We start from the raw sequence: 13,854 nt of genomic DNA, 5'->3' as shown, positions 1-13,854 counted from the left end.
AACTATGGAGTCAGGGCCAATTTCACTATAGCACAAGTTGAAAGGCTTTCAGCTTCGGCAATGACTCCTGGAGATTAGACAACGGTGGTGAAAGCTGTAGTTCCAAATATGGGGATGTATCTTGAGTGGAAAGCATTATGGCAGGATTTCTGCCAGACGCAGGGAAGGGCTAATGCCACCATGGAAGGGGACCAAAGAACGTGGACTTTTGAATTACTTACAGGTCATGGACAGCACACTGCTAACCAGACAAATTATCATTGGGGAGCGTACGCTCAGATCTCAGCTGCCGCTGTTAAGGCTTGGAAAACACTCTCTAGGAAGGGGGAGGCGAGTGGACATTTGACAAGAATTACCCAGGGCACACAGGAGTCATTCTCAGATTTTGTGGCCAGAATGACAGAGGCAGCAGGGAGGATATTTGGAGACCCAGAGGCAGCTATGCCTTTAATTGAACAGCTGGTTTATGAACAAGCTATGCGGGAATGGAGATTGGCAATCACACCTAGAAAGAGTAAGGGATTACAGGACTGGTTAAAAGTTTGCCGTGAGCTTGGAGGGCCGCTTACTAATGCTGGATTGGCAGCCACCATTCTGCAGGGGCGGAGGCGCTCAGACTCAGCGGAGCTCAAACTTTGCTTTAATTGTGGCAAACCAGGGCATTTAAAAAAGGACTGCAGAGCCCCCATAAAAAGGACAGCGCCAAGGTTGTGTACTAAGTGTGGAAAAGGATATCATTGGGCCAAAGATTGTCGCTCAATTAGAGATATACGAAACAGGCTCATGCAGCCAAGGCCCCCTCAAGTGGTAGAAAATGAGAATGAAGGCATTTCAAAAAACGAGTTTCAGGTCCCCAAGTCCCAGGGCCCTAAAACATATGGGACTCCGATGGGCAACAAGTGGACACCACGGTCCCCAGGGCAACAGAAGGCTCGGCTGGATTGGACCACCGTGCCTCCACCTGATTCATGCTGATGCCTCAGCTGGGAGTGCAAACAGATCCTACTGATTATAAGGGGCCTCTGCCATCTGAAAGTGTTGGCCTAATTTTGGGTCGGGCTTCCCTCACCTTACAAGGCCTTATTGTCCACCCTGGAAGTGTAGATCAGGATTATAAAGGGGAACTTCAGGTTCTCTGTTCCTGCCCTCAAGGTGTCTTTTATATATATATCACAAGGGGACAGGATAGTTCAACTAATAATTTTGCCAAGCCTACATGACTGTTTTCCCTCCTCTGGTATTCCTCAAGCTCCCAGAGGGATTGGTTCCACTGGAAATGATTCTGCTTACTTAATAATGTCTTTAGATTCCAGGCCATCCTTGGAGTTAGTTATAGAAGGGAAACAATTTAAGGGAATTTTAGATACAGGAGCAGACAAAACTATTGTTTCTTCCCACTGGTGGCCAAAAACCTGGCCTGTCACTCAGTTATCACACTCTTTACAAGGGTTAGGCTACCAGTCCTGCCCCACTATTAGCTCCCATTCTTTGAGATGGCAAGCGCCTGAAGGTCAAACGGGACAATTCACTCCTTATGTCTTACCACTCCCAGTTAATCTCTGAGGGAGAGATATTTTACAGGCAATGGGAATGACCTTGACTAATGAATACTCATCACAAGCTGTTCAAATGATGAGAAAAATGGGCTATACAGAAGGAAAAGGATTAGGGAAAGGAGAGCAGGGTAGGCTTGAACCTATCCCTCAAGAAGGTAATACTGGGAGACAAGGTTTGGGTTTTTTCTAGAAGGGGCTATTGAGGATTCCATGCCCATACCATGGCTTACAGAGGAAGCTGTATGGGTTCCTCAATGGCCTCTTTCCTCTGAAAAATTAGAAGCAGCCACAAATTTGATTTCTGAACAGCTATGCTTAGGTCATTTAGAACCCTCTACCTCACCCTGGAATACACCTATTTTCATAATTAAGAAAAAATCTGGCAGATGGAGCTTATTACATGACCTCAGAGCAATTAATGCACAAATGCGCCTGTTTGGGCCTGTTTGGGCCAGGTCAGTGAGGGCTACTATTGCTTTCTGCCTTACCAAAAAATTGGGAGATTATAATCATAGATATTAAAGACTCTTTTTTCTCTATACCTCTGTGCCCTCAAGATAGGCAAAGATTCTCATTTACCATCCCAGCCATTAACCATTTGGAACCTGATCAACGGTACCAATTGAAGGTTCTACCTCAGGGGATGCCAAATAGTTCTACCATGTGCCAACTGTACGTGCAATTGGCACTAAAATCAGTTAGAAATTATTTTCCATCCTTGCTTCTAGCTCTTTATATGTATGACATTCTCATTTGCCATAAAGATCCACAGTTATTGCAAGATGCATACCCTATATTAATACAGACATTAGGGCAATGGGGATTGCAGGTAGCCGCCGAGAAGGTGCAAGTTGCTCAAATGGGAACCTTCCTAGGGTCACGCATTTATCCTGACAAAATTGTTCCTCAAAAATTAGAAATTCGCAAAGATCAATTAGATACCTTAAATGATTTTCAAAAATTGCTGGGAGATATTAATTGGCTGAGACCATTTTTGAAAATTCCATCAGCAGAGTTAAAGCCTTTATTTGATATTTTAGAAGGAGATACATCTCCTCCCCTAGAGCACATACCCCAGCTGCCTGTCAAACTTTATAGCTTTACAAACTATAGAAAAGGCCTTACAAGGTGCCCAATTATTACGCATTGATAAGTCAAAGTCATTTGAATTGTGTGTATTAAAAACCGCACAGTTGCCAACAGCAGTCTTGTGGCAAAATGGACCCTTATTGTGGGTCTACCCTAATGCTTCCCCTGCAAAAATCATTGAATGGTACCCTAATGCAGTCACTCAACTTGCACTTAGGAGAATAAAATCTGCCATCACTCATTTTGGAGAAGAACCTCATATACTAATTGTGCCTTATACCTCTGCTCAAGTTTGAACCCTGGCAGCAACAACTGATTATTGGGCAGTCTTAGTTAACTCCTATTCAGGAAAAATTGATAATCATTTTCCTAAACATCCAATTTTGCAGTTTGCCTTAACTCAAGCCATAGTGTTTCCAGTAATTACAGCCAAACACCCACTTGCAGACGGGGTGGTAGTATATACAGACGGATTCAAATCTGGCATAGGTGCATATGTAATAAATGACCAAGTGACATCCAAGCAATATAATGAGACATCACCCCAGGTTATAGAGTGTTTAGTGGTACTAGAGGTCCTTAACACTTTCCCAGGACCGCTTACTATTATATCTGATTCCTTATATGTAGTCAATGCAGTGAATACACTTGAAGCTGCTGGCTTAATTAAATCATCTAGTAAGCTTGCTCACATTTTTTTCAACAAATTCAGTCAGCCTTGTTACACAGAAGACACCGTGTCTATATTACTCATGTCAGAGCTCATTCTGGCCTTCCTGGCCCTATGTCTCATGGAAATGACTTAGCAGATAAAGCCACTAGAATCGTGGCTGCTGCTCTGTCCTCGCAGACAGAAGCTGCAAGGGAATTTCATAAACGCTTTCACGTGATGGCTGAAACTTTATGCTGCCATTTTACTTTAACCAGAAAAGAAGCTCGTGATATTGTCACCCAGTGTCAAAACTGTTGTCAATTTTTACCTACTCCTCATATAGGGGTAAACCCCCGAGGTGTCAGGCCATTACAAGTCTGGCAAATGGGTGTCACACATATTTCCTCTTTTGGGAGAAATCAGTATTTACATGTTTCTATTGACACCTGCTCTGGTGTAATGTTTGCCACACCTTTAACAGATGAAAAAGCCTCTCATGTTATACAGCACTGCCTAGGAGTGCTTGGGGCAAGCCCACAATCCTAAAAACGGACAATGGACCAGCGTATACTTCTGCTAAATTTCAAAAATTTTGTCATCAAATGGATGTCACTCGCCTGACTGGCCTTCCTTATAATCCTCAAGGACAAGGCATTGTGGAACGTGCCCACTGCACACTCAAGTCTTATTTTATAAAACAAAAAGGGGGAGTTGATGAGACTCTGCCCTCAGTGCCAAGAGTAGTTGTCTCCATGGCACTCTTCACACTTAATTTTTTGAATCTCGATGAGCAAGGACGTTCTGCAACTGAGCGACATAGCACAGACCCTGATAGACCAAAAGAAATGGTCAAATGGAAGGATGTTTTAACTGGTCTGTGGAAAGGCCCGGATCCTATTTTGATAAGATCCAGGGGAGCTGTCTGTGTTTTTCCACAGAGTGAAGACAACCCATTTTGGCTGCCAGAATGACTCACCCGCAAGATATTCATCAAGGATGGTGTGGAAGATGCTGACCTCCCAAGGACTGTTCCTGATCTTGACAATGCTGAACTTGTCTCAGGTTCCTAGTATAATGGGCAAAAAGAGATGGGCCATTCTCTCAACTTTCCCTAAACCAATGCCAATTCACCATGATGCTATAGTTTATCCAAAATTCCTTACTACTAATAAAACAGTGGTGGCATGTGGGAAGCCACATGTTCCGTTGCAGAGTGGCACTGACTACTGCTGGCCAACACGCATAAGTTTGGACAAACAACCAATGTGTACATATGCAGTAAAGTTTTTTGCAAAGACACTGCCTGGCCCGGGCATGATAATGAGGCTTTGAGAGTATAACCAATCAGATGTGAGACATGCAAATGAGGTATGATAATGAGGCTCTGTGAGGTACAGAGAGAGAGAGTAGCCAATCAGATGAGGAACATGCAAATGAAGCATAGTGCATAACCAATCCAGGTGTGAGACACGCCTCTCCTAGGCCTATATAAGCAGCACCAGTTCTGGGCTCGGGGTCTTTTCGCCTCTACAATCAAGCTCTCCCAATAAACGTGTGCAGAAGGATCCTGTTGCAGCGTCGTTACTGCTGGCCAGTCCGGCGCGCGCAAGAAGTGGTGCCGAAAACCCGGGACAAGAAACATCTTCAGGCACGAGCGAAGACCCCCTGCTACAGGGAGGATTCAGAACTGCAACACGGGGAAGGAGAGGTTAATAAAGGTTCCCATAAAACAGACTGCTGAGAAGGATCCGGTGTGGATTCAGAACTCTTCAGCTGGGGAACGGTGTTAATAAAGGTTCCTGCAAAACAGACTGCTGAGAAGGATTCAACTGCGTGGATTCAGAACTCTTCAGCTGAGGAACGGTGATCCCGGTAAGTATAAAGAAATTAAGGTAAGTCTCTGAGAGGTATGCTTTCTTATGCAGTGGGTCTGGTAATTGTTGCTGGGTTTGTGTGGCACCAGCTGTTAAGGAAGGGCAGCGACTTTGTAGGAGTACCAGGAAGGCATATCAGAAACAGAGAGAAAGGAAAAAGAAGACGTGCGCAGAAAAATAAGTAACTTAAGAAATATAAAAAGAAAGGAAGCTAAAATATAGATACAAAGGATAATATAAAATATAAAGATACAAAGGATAATATAAAGATATAAAGGATAATATAAAAAATGAAGAACAAAAAATTAAGTCAATTTACCCTCCTCTCGAGGACTTTGACTAAAGAGGCAGCCTTCATCAAAGGCTTAAAGATAGCTCTCAGGGAAAGAGGAGTAACTATTAGAAGCAGCCACTGTGCAGAATACTTAGAAGAAGGAGAAAAAATGAAAATAAGCTATTTCAGAGCCCTCCTAGGGACAGACGGAAAACGGGAGACATCCTGCTTCCTCTCTGGCTCCTATGGAAATATTTTTAGCTTCGAATAGGATATCTGTGTTCTATTGTCTGTTTTTTGGTGCACCAAATTTTCTATATGTCTGTCAACTCATGTTTGTTTTTGCTTGGATGATTGAATGATTGTTGTTCTGTGTTTCATGTTGAAAAATAAAAAAGCAGTCTCAGTCTGCACAGCAAAAATTGACAAGTTAGCTTCACGGTGCCTGGGAGTCAAGTACAGCTGAAAAAGCCCTGCTGAGGGCTGATTGCAAATGGAGCTTTTAAAGGGGCAGGCAGCCTTTTGCTTGTAACAGAAAGTTAGCTTAAAATTGGAAACTCAAGGTTGGAGTTATTCTAAACAACATAAGAAAACAGGTGATATGCAAAAGCAGTGTACAAAGGGTAGAAAGAGTAGGTTTGAAAATAAAGTACATATCTTTACAAATAGAAGGAAAGCCCTTTCAAGGTATAATGGATACAGGAGCAGATAAAAGCATTATATCCAGTAAGTGGTGGCCTGCTTCTTGGCCTGTTAATCAATCGTCACATAGCTTACAAGGATTAGGATATGAGGCTACCCCAACTATAAGTGCAAAATCCTTACAATGGAAAGATAAAGAAGGAAGGACAGGGCTTTTTCAACCTTATGTACTCCCTTTACCTGTAAACTTATGGGGGAGAGATGTGTTATCAGCTATGAACTTTATACTAACTAATGACTATTTTCAAAAAAGCAAGGAAATGATGAAAGGAATGGGATATATACCTGGACTAGGTCTTGGAAAAAATTTACAAGGTAGAATTTCACCAGTTAAAGCCACAGTAAAGGCAGACAAGAAAGGGCTGGGTTTTTTCTAGGGGCCACTGAAGAGCCTTTGCCCATTCCGTGACATACGAAGGACACGGTGTAGGTGCCTCAATGGCCTTTACCCTCTGAGAAGTTAAAAGCAGCTAAAGAATTAGTACAAGATCAATTAGACCTGGGACATGTGGAACCCACTCAATCACCCTGGAATACCCCCATTTTTGTTGTAAAGAAAAAGTCAGGTAAATAGAGATTGTTACATGACCTAAGAGCCATTAATGCACAAATGCAAGTTATGGGTCCTGTACAAAAAGGACTCCCCCTACTCTCAGCTCTAACTAAGGATTGGTGAATTATAGTAGTAGATATTAAGGATTGTTTCTTTTCAATTCCATTAAATAAGAAAGATAAACCTAGATTTACATTCACCTTGCCTTCTATTAATCATATGGAACCTGATAAAAGGTACCAATGGTGGGTATTACCCCAAGAACTGGCAAATAGCCCTACCATATGTCAGTTATATGTAGAAAAAGCTTTGCAACCGGTTAGGGATGGTTTCCCCTCCTTAAAAATTTGTCACTATATGGACGACATTGTAATTTGTGAACCTGAAGAAGAAAGTATACAGCAAGCTTATGGCTTGCTTAATGAAACTTTAAAAAATAATGGTTTGAGTATTGCACCAGAAAAGGTACAGCAGTCTAATGTTAGTCATTTTCTAGGAGCCACTATTACTTTACGATGTGTCACCCCACAAAAGATTAGTATTAGAAAAGATCATCTAAAGACACTAAATGATTTTCAAAAATTATTAGGAGATATAAATTGGATTAGACCTTATTTAAGGATCCCTACTTCAGAATTAAAACCTTTATTTCAAATTTTAGAAGGAGACTCACATATTACCTCATTGAGACAATTAACACCTGAGGCTTCTGATGTTCTTAGGAAGGTGGAAAGAGCTATCCAAAAAGCACAGTTAAATTGTATAAATGAGCAAGAACCTTTGTACCTATGCATATTAAGAACCATAAATTTGCCAACTGCTGTGTTATGGCAAGATGGTCCTTTAGTAGGGATACATCCACATATAACCCCTAATAAGACTATAGAGCATTATCCCACCATGGTAGCAAACATGGCACACAAAGGGATAAAAACTTCAATTACTCACTTTGGAAAAATGCCTGATAGCATAATTGTCCCTTATACTGTCACACAAACGCAAATATTGTGTGCTACTATAGATGAATGGGCCATTCTTAGATGCAGTTATTCTGGTTTAATTGATAATCATTATCCTAAACATCCGTTATTACATTTTATGTTATTACATCCAGTAATATTTCCAAAGGTAACGGCTAATACCCCTATAAAGGGAGCCATTGATATTTATACAGATGGATCCAAAACAGGAGTTGGAAGTTATGTAATCAATGAAAAGGCTGTAAGGTTGCAATTTACACCAGGAGCCCCTCAATTGGTAGAATGTTTGGTGGTTTTAGAAGTCTTTAAAAGATTTCCTATGCCCATAAATATTATCTCTGATTCTGTTTATGTAGTTAATGCGGTTTTAGCATTAGAGACTGCCAGAAATTTTAAGCAGTCTAGTCCAGTATCTGAAATTTTGAGGAAAATACAAAATTGTATTTTGATGCGTGAGCATCCCTTTCATATTCAACATATTAAAGCACATACATCATTACCTGGACCTATGGTTAAGGGAAATGCAATTGCTGATTCATCCACCAGAGACATGGTTTTCCTATCACAAAGTTCTATAGAAAGTGCTAAGAATTTTCATCAGCTTTATCATGTCCCTGCTTCTACATTACGACAAAAGTTTAAGCTCACATGAAAAGAAGCCCGAGATATTGTCCTACAGTGTGGTAAATGTGTAGAATTTGTTAATGCACCTTCCGTGGGTGTTAATCCTCGCGGATTGCGACCGCTAGATGTTTGGCAAATGGACGTCACGCATATCCCATCTTTTGGGAAATTACAATATGTACATGTATCCATCGATACCAGTTCTGGTGTCCTACATGCCTCTCCCTTGACAGGGGAAAAAGCAGTTCATGTCATATCTCACTGCTTAGAGGCTTGGGCTGCATGGGGCAAGCCCCTAGTGTTAAAGACAGATAATGGTCCTGCATATACTTCTTCTAAATTTAGCCAATTTTGCAAACAAATGCAAGTGAAACATATTACTGGATTGCCCTATAATCCACAGGGCCAAGGCATCATTGAGAGAGTCTATCACACTCTGAAACAATATTTGCAAAAACAGAAAGGGGGAAGAAACAATATTTGCAAAAACAGAAAGGGGGAATAGAGGCTATGACGCCAAAGATGGCTCTATCCCTTACAATATTTACTCTTAATTTTTTTAAAATTGGATGATGCTGGAAGATCACCAGCTGAAAGGCATGGACAATGGCCTCAATCGCCCAATGAAATGGTCAAATGGAAAAATGTCCTTGATAATAAATGGTATGGCCCGGATCCTATCTTAATCAGATCCCGGGGAGCTATTTGTTTTTCCACAGGGTGAAGAAAATCCACTTTGGGTCCCGACGCGACTGACAAGGACCGTGAAAGATCAAGATGAACCCCAAGATGATTCTCCTGATCCTGATGATTGAAACCGGGATAAGTATACCTTTGTGGGCCATAGTAAGATCATGGCCAGTACCTTTACCGGTACATTCCAATTCTTCTACCTTGCCTTTATTTTTTGCAACGGAATGTTATTTGGATGCGCCTTGTGCACGACAAACTCAAGAGCCACGGGTGTATAATAGTACTAGTTTTCATTTGAATTATACACTATGCTTTGTGCATAATGTGGACAAACCTTTTACACCCTGTATATTTTTAAAGAAAAAGATTATCTCGAATTGGGCAGATCCCATTAGCCAAAATAAGGTGAGCTCTGGAGTGTTGTTTAATGCTTTAACACAAGTTGCTCAAGGAGTGCAATCAGGCTCAGATGATGTTGAAAATAATATAACTTCACCTATAAACATCACCACTATTATGATAAAGGGAAAGGTGACCATTCCCAAAAGATCACGATGGCCTGTTGGCAATGCTACTGCTATATGCAGCATGCCTTGGTGTCATCCGGACCTCGCATTTCCTATAGTTTTTTCACCTTGTCAATCAAAAATTTTTCCTCGGAAAGAAATAGCAAAGGGTTTTTGTTTTGTCACCCTCACTAGATTTTGCCGTAATGAACGATAAAGGAGATGCTACAGGGAAAGAAAATATTTGGCCATATTAACGATGGATTTTAAGCAATGAGGCAGGTGCTAGTACCAGTCTGTCAGCCTTTGCATTGCTGACTGGAACCTTTCATGAGATATTGAATGTCTCTGCCACTCTTTCCAATACCTCTACTCATTTAGATAATGTGACAACTAATAGAATTATCAGAAATATGACTACTTCTCCAGTAGAAGTTTGTATCAATCCTCCATTTTTCTTTATATTGGCTGAATTTCAAAATAATACAGAATGGTTAGATTGTACAAATGTCACTTGTTTTTTGACGCAACGCTGGAATAGAACCAAATTCTTAGCCTTAGTGGTTCATCTACCAATCTTTGTCCCTGTGCCTGTTGAGGCAGATCCAGAGAAGTTCCCAATAATGAGTCTTATTCAGCAAAAGAGAGGTTTTGGAATCACAGCTGCCATTGTTACAGCCATTGTGGTGTCCGCGGCATCAGCAGTTACCGCAGGAACTGCTATGGCCCATCAAATTAATACTGCTGACACCATAAGTCAGATAGCAGAAAAATCGTCTGAAGCATTGCTTACCCTGCAAAGGGTGGATTCTCATATCGCCTCAGGGTTAATGTTAGTGAATCAGAGAGTGGATATTTTACAACATGATATGGAACAGATGATGGATGTCATACAAATGAGTTGTGTGGCATCCACATCGCATGTATGCATTACTCCCAATAGGTATATTAATAATTCTTTTATTAAAAGTACAGACCTATTGAATTACCTGAAGGGGAACTGGTCGCAGGAGCTGGAGAGGTTGCAGACGAGGCTGCAGATGCAGATCCTCAACCTTAATGGGACCAGAGTGGAACCAGTGACCCTTGGAGACTTTACCTCTTGGCTTACCTCTGCTTTTTCTTACTTTAAGGAATGGGTGGGAGTGATTTTGTTTGGTGCTGCCATATGCTGTGGACTGGTGTTCATGCTCTGGTTGGTATGCAAATTCAGAACCCAACAAAAACGTGACAAGGTGATTATAACTCAGGCACTTTTAGCTAATGAAAACGGCTCCTCCCCTGAAGTTTGGTTATCCATGCTCAAGAATTGGTTGGCATCTGAGTTCTCTACTCCACGGCACTGAGATGAGAGAGACTCAACGATCATTGATCAGCCCTTGCACATCACTGAGGTTTCCTCATTGCAAGCGATAGAGTGATCATGATTTCCCCACTAATTCATTTTTTGGCTGGCCTCTTTTGCAGAGTTCGCCCTAGGTCATTTAGCAGTTATTGTCACACAGCACTGCGGTATCCAGAGACGGGCAACTTTCCTCGTGCACAGTCCAACCTAAGACATGGGGCCCGGTGGCGATAGGGTTACCCTATGACGGGTAAGGCTGTTACATTAGAGGAACGACCTAAAACAGGAGCCACGGCGGATGGGCATAATTGCACAGGACTAGTCCAGCCTCATTTTATTAAAACAAACAGGGGGAGATATGGCAAGCCACATGTGCTGTTGCAGAGTGGCACTGACTACTGCTGGCCAACACGCATAAGTTTGGACAAACAACCAATGTGTACATATGCAGTAAAGTTTTTTGCAAAGACACTGCCTGGCCCGGGCATGATAATGAGGCTTTGAGAGTATAACCAATCAGATGTGAGACATGCAAATGAGGTATGATAATGAGGCTCTGTGAGGTACAGAGAGAGAGTAGCCAATCAGATGAGGAACATGCAAATGAAGCATAGTGCACAACCAATCCAGGTGTGAGACATGCCTCTCCTAGGCCTATATAAGCAGCACCAGTTCTGGTCTCGGGGTCTTTTCACCTCTACAATCAAGCTCTCCCAATAAACGTGTGCAGAAGGATCCTGTTGCAGCGTCGTTACTGCTGGCCAGTCTGGCGCGCGCATGAGTGGCAGGAGGCAATTTGGGTTAATGATACATTTCTACCACCTAACTTTTCAAAAAAAGAACATCCCCACAAACCAAGAATAGCCCCCCATTGTAGTTTGGAAGATGAAAGGCTGATCATGCCCTGGTCTGATTGTCAATCCTCCATCACTCGTTGGGCAGATCAGAGTAAAACCTTTTCCTTTTCTCCCAAAATGATGGTTGACCTAGAGAAGGAATTTGCTATGAAAAAGGGACTTTTCATACAGGACATTAGAATACATCCCTTTCATAAGTGGATGCTTTGTGGAGTCAATGGCAGTTGTACAGAACTCAATCCTTTGATCTTTATCCAGGGAGGAGCAGTTGGAAAGGCTTCTTTTACTGGCATCTCAAGAACTGCTCAGTATTGGGGAATGCATGCTGCCTCCCTGGACTCTTATGGATATACTAATTCCAGTGTAGAGATCACTGAATTCAATAAAACTTTGGTAAACCAGATTAATTATCCACCTACCTCAGACTGTGTTTACCCCCCTTTCTTGTTTATCCTTTCAAATGATTCATTTGAAGGCTGTTCTGATGATTCTTGTTGGATTTCTCAATGTTGGGATGTAACAAAGGACACCTGTGCCATGGTGGCACAGATCCCACGTTGGATCCCTGTTCCAGTGGAAACACCCTCCACCTTATCCCTGTTTAGACAAAAAAGAGATTTTGGCATTACTGCTGCCGTGATCATAGTGATTTCAGCCAGTGCTGCTGCTGCTACAGCTGCACAGTACGCTATGGCTAATATGGTTCAAGCAGGCACAAAATTAAATCAGCTTTCAGTTGATCTGGCTGATGCCATCAATGTTCAAACTTCTGCTAGTGCTCAGTTGAAGGGAGGGCTGATGATTTTGAATCAGCACCTCGATCTGGTTGAGGAACAAATAAGTGTTCTATACCAGTTGGCCCAGTTTGGCTGTGAAAGAAAATTGGGTGCTCTGTGCATTACCAGTGTCCAATATGAAAATTTTACTCGTGCAGTTAATCTGTATAGACAGCTCTCCTTGTATCTTGCAGGAAATTGGTCCGAGGGGTTCGATGAGACTCTAGAGGCCCTGAGGGCGGCAGTTTTAAGAAGCAACTCAACTCAAGTGGACCTGTCATTGACAGAGGGCCTCTCCTCCTGGATTTCATCTGCATTTTCTTATTTTAAGGAACAGGTGGGGGTAGGTTTATTTGCTGCTGCCATCTGCTGTGGACTTGTATTCATACTCTGGTTGGTTTGTAAGCTCAGAACCCAACAAAACCATGACAAGGTCGTTATTACTCAGGCACTTGCAGCCATTGAACAAGGGGCTTCCCCTGAAATTTGGCTATCCATACTTAAGACTTAAATGGCATTTGAGTTCTCTGTTATTGCGTCCCACGGATTTGTGGATCCATTGCACTGGGATGAGAGATAGTCAACGATCATTGATCAGCACTTGCACTTCGCTGAGTTTTACTAATTCATTTTTCAGCTGGCCTCTTTTATAGAGTTCGCCCTAGGCATTTGGCAGTTACTGGCACACAGTACTGCGGTATCCAGAGATAGGCAACTTTCCTCATGTACAGACCAACCTAAGACACGGGACCCGGTGGCAATAGGGTTACCCTATGACAGGAAAGGCTGTGACATTGGAGGAATGACCTAAGACAGGAGCCACAGCAGATGGACATGACTGCAGAGGCCTAGACCAACCTCAAATTTTAATAAAATAAAAAGGGGGAGATGTGGAGAGCTGTGCCGTGAGCAATCGCCATTGTAAGATGGCCCTGGCTTCCACTGCACCTAACTAGTAAACAAGCCTTATGCACAAGTGCAAGAGTAAATTCACGCCCAGTCACTGCCCATCTCGGGGCGTAGAAATGGGGTGATGGGCAAGCAACTAATCAGGTGCTATCACGCCACATCAGGTGCTGAAATGTCACGCTGCGGGCTTTATAAGCAGCACCATTTTCCGGATTCGGGGTCTTCCTTATGTCCAAACAATAAAAGCTTTGCCGTAGAAGGATCCTGTTGTCCAAGTGAATTCTTGCCGGTGAGATACTAGCTCGGGCAAGACCCCAAAACAAAAGAAAAAATTTGAATCAAATCTTTGAAGTCAATCCCATTCCAATGTGTGTTGCTTGTATGCATTTGAAAGGTATCAATATCAAATCAATACTGGAATCTGTGTCTATTTATTGAGGCATAGAGATATTATTAATTGCTAT

The sequence above is a fragment of the Mus musculus genome, chromosome X (genome assembly GCF_000001635.26).
Source record: "Mus musculus strain C57BL/6J chromosome X, GRCm38.p6 C57BL/6J".
Classification (NCBI taxonomy): domain Eukaryota; kingdom Metazoa; phylum Chordata; class Mammalia; order Rodentia; family Muridae; genus Mus; species Mus musculus.
This window is presented reverse-complemented; position numbering follows the sequence as displayed.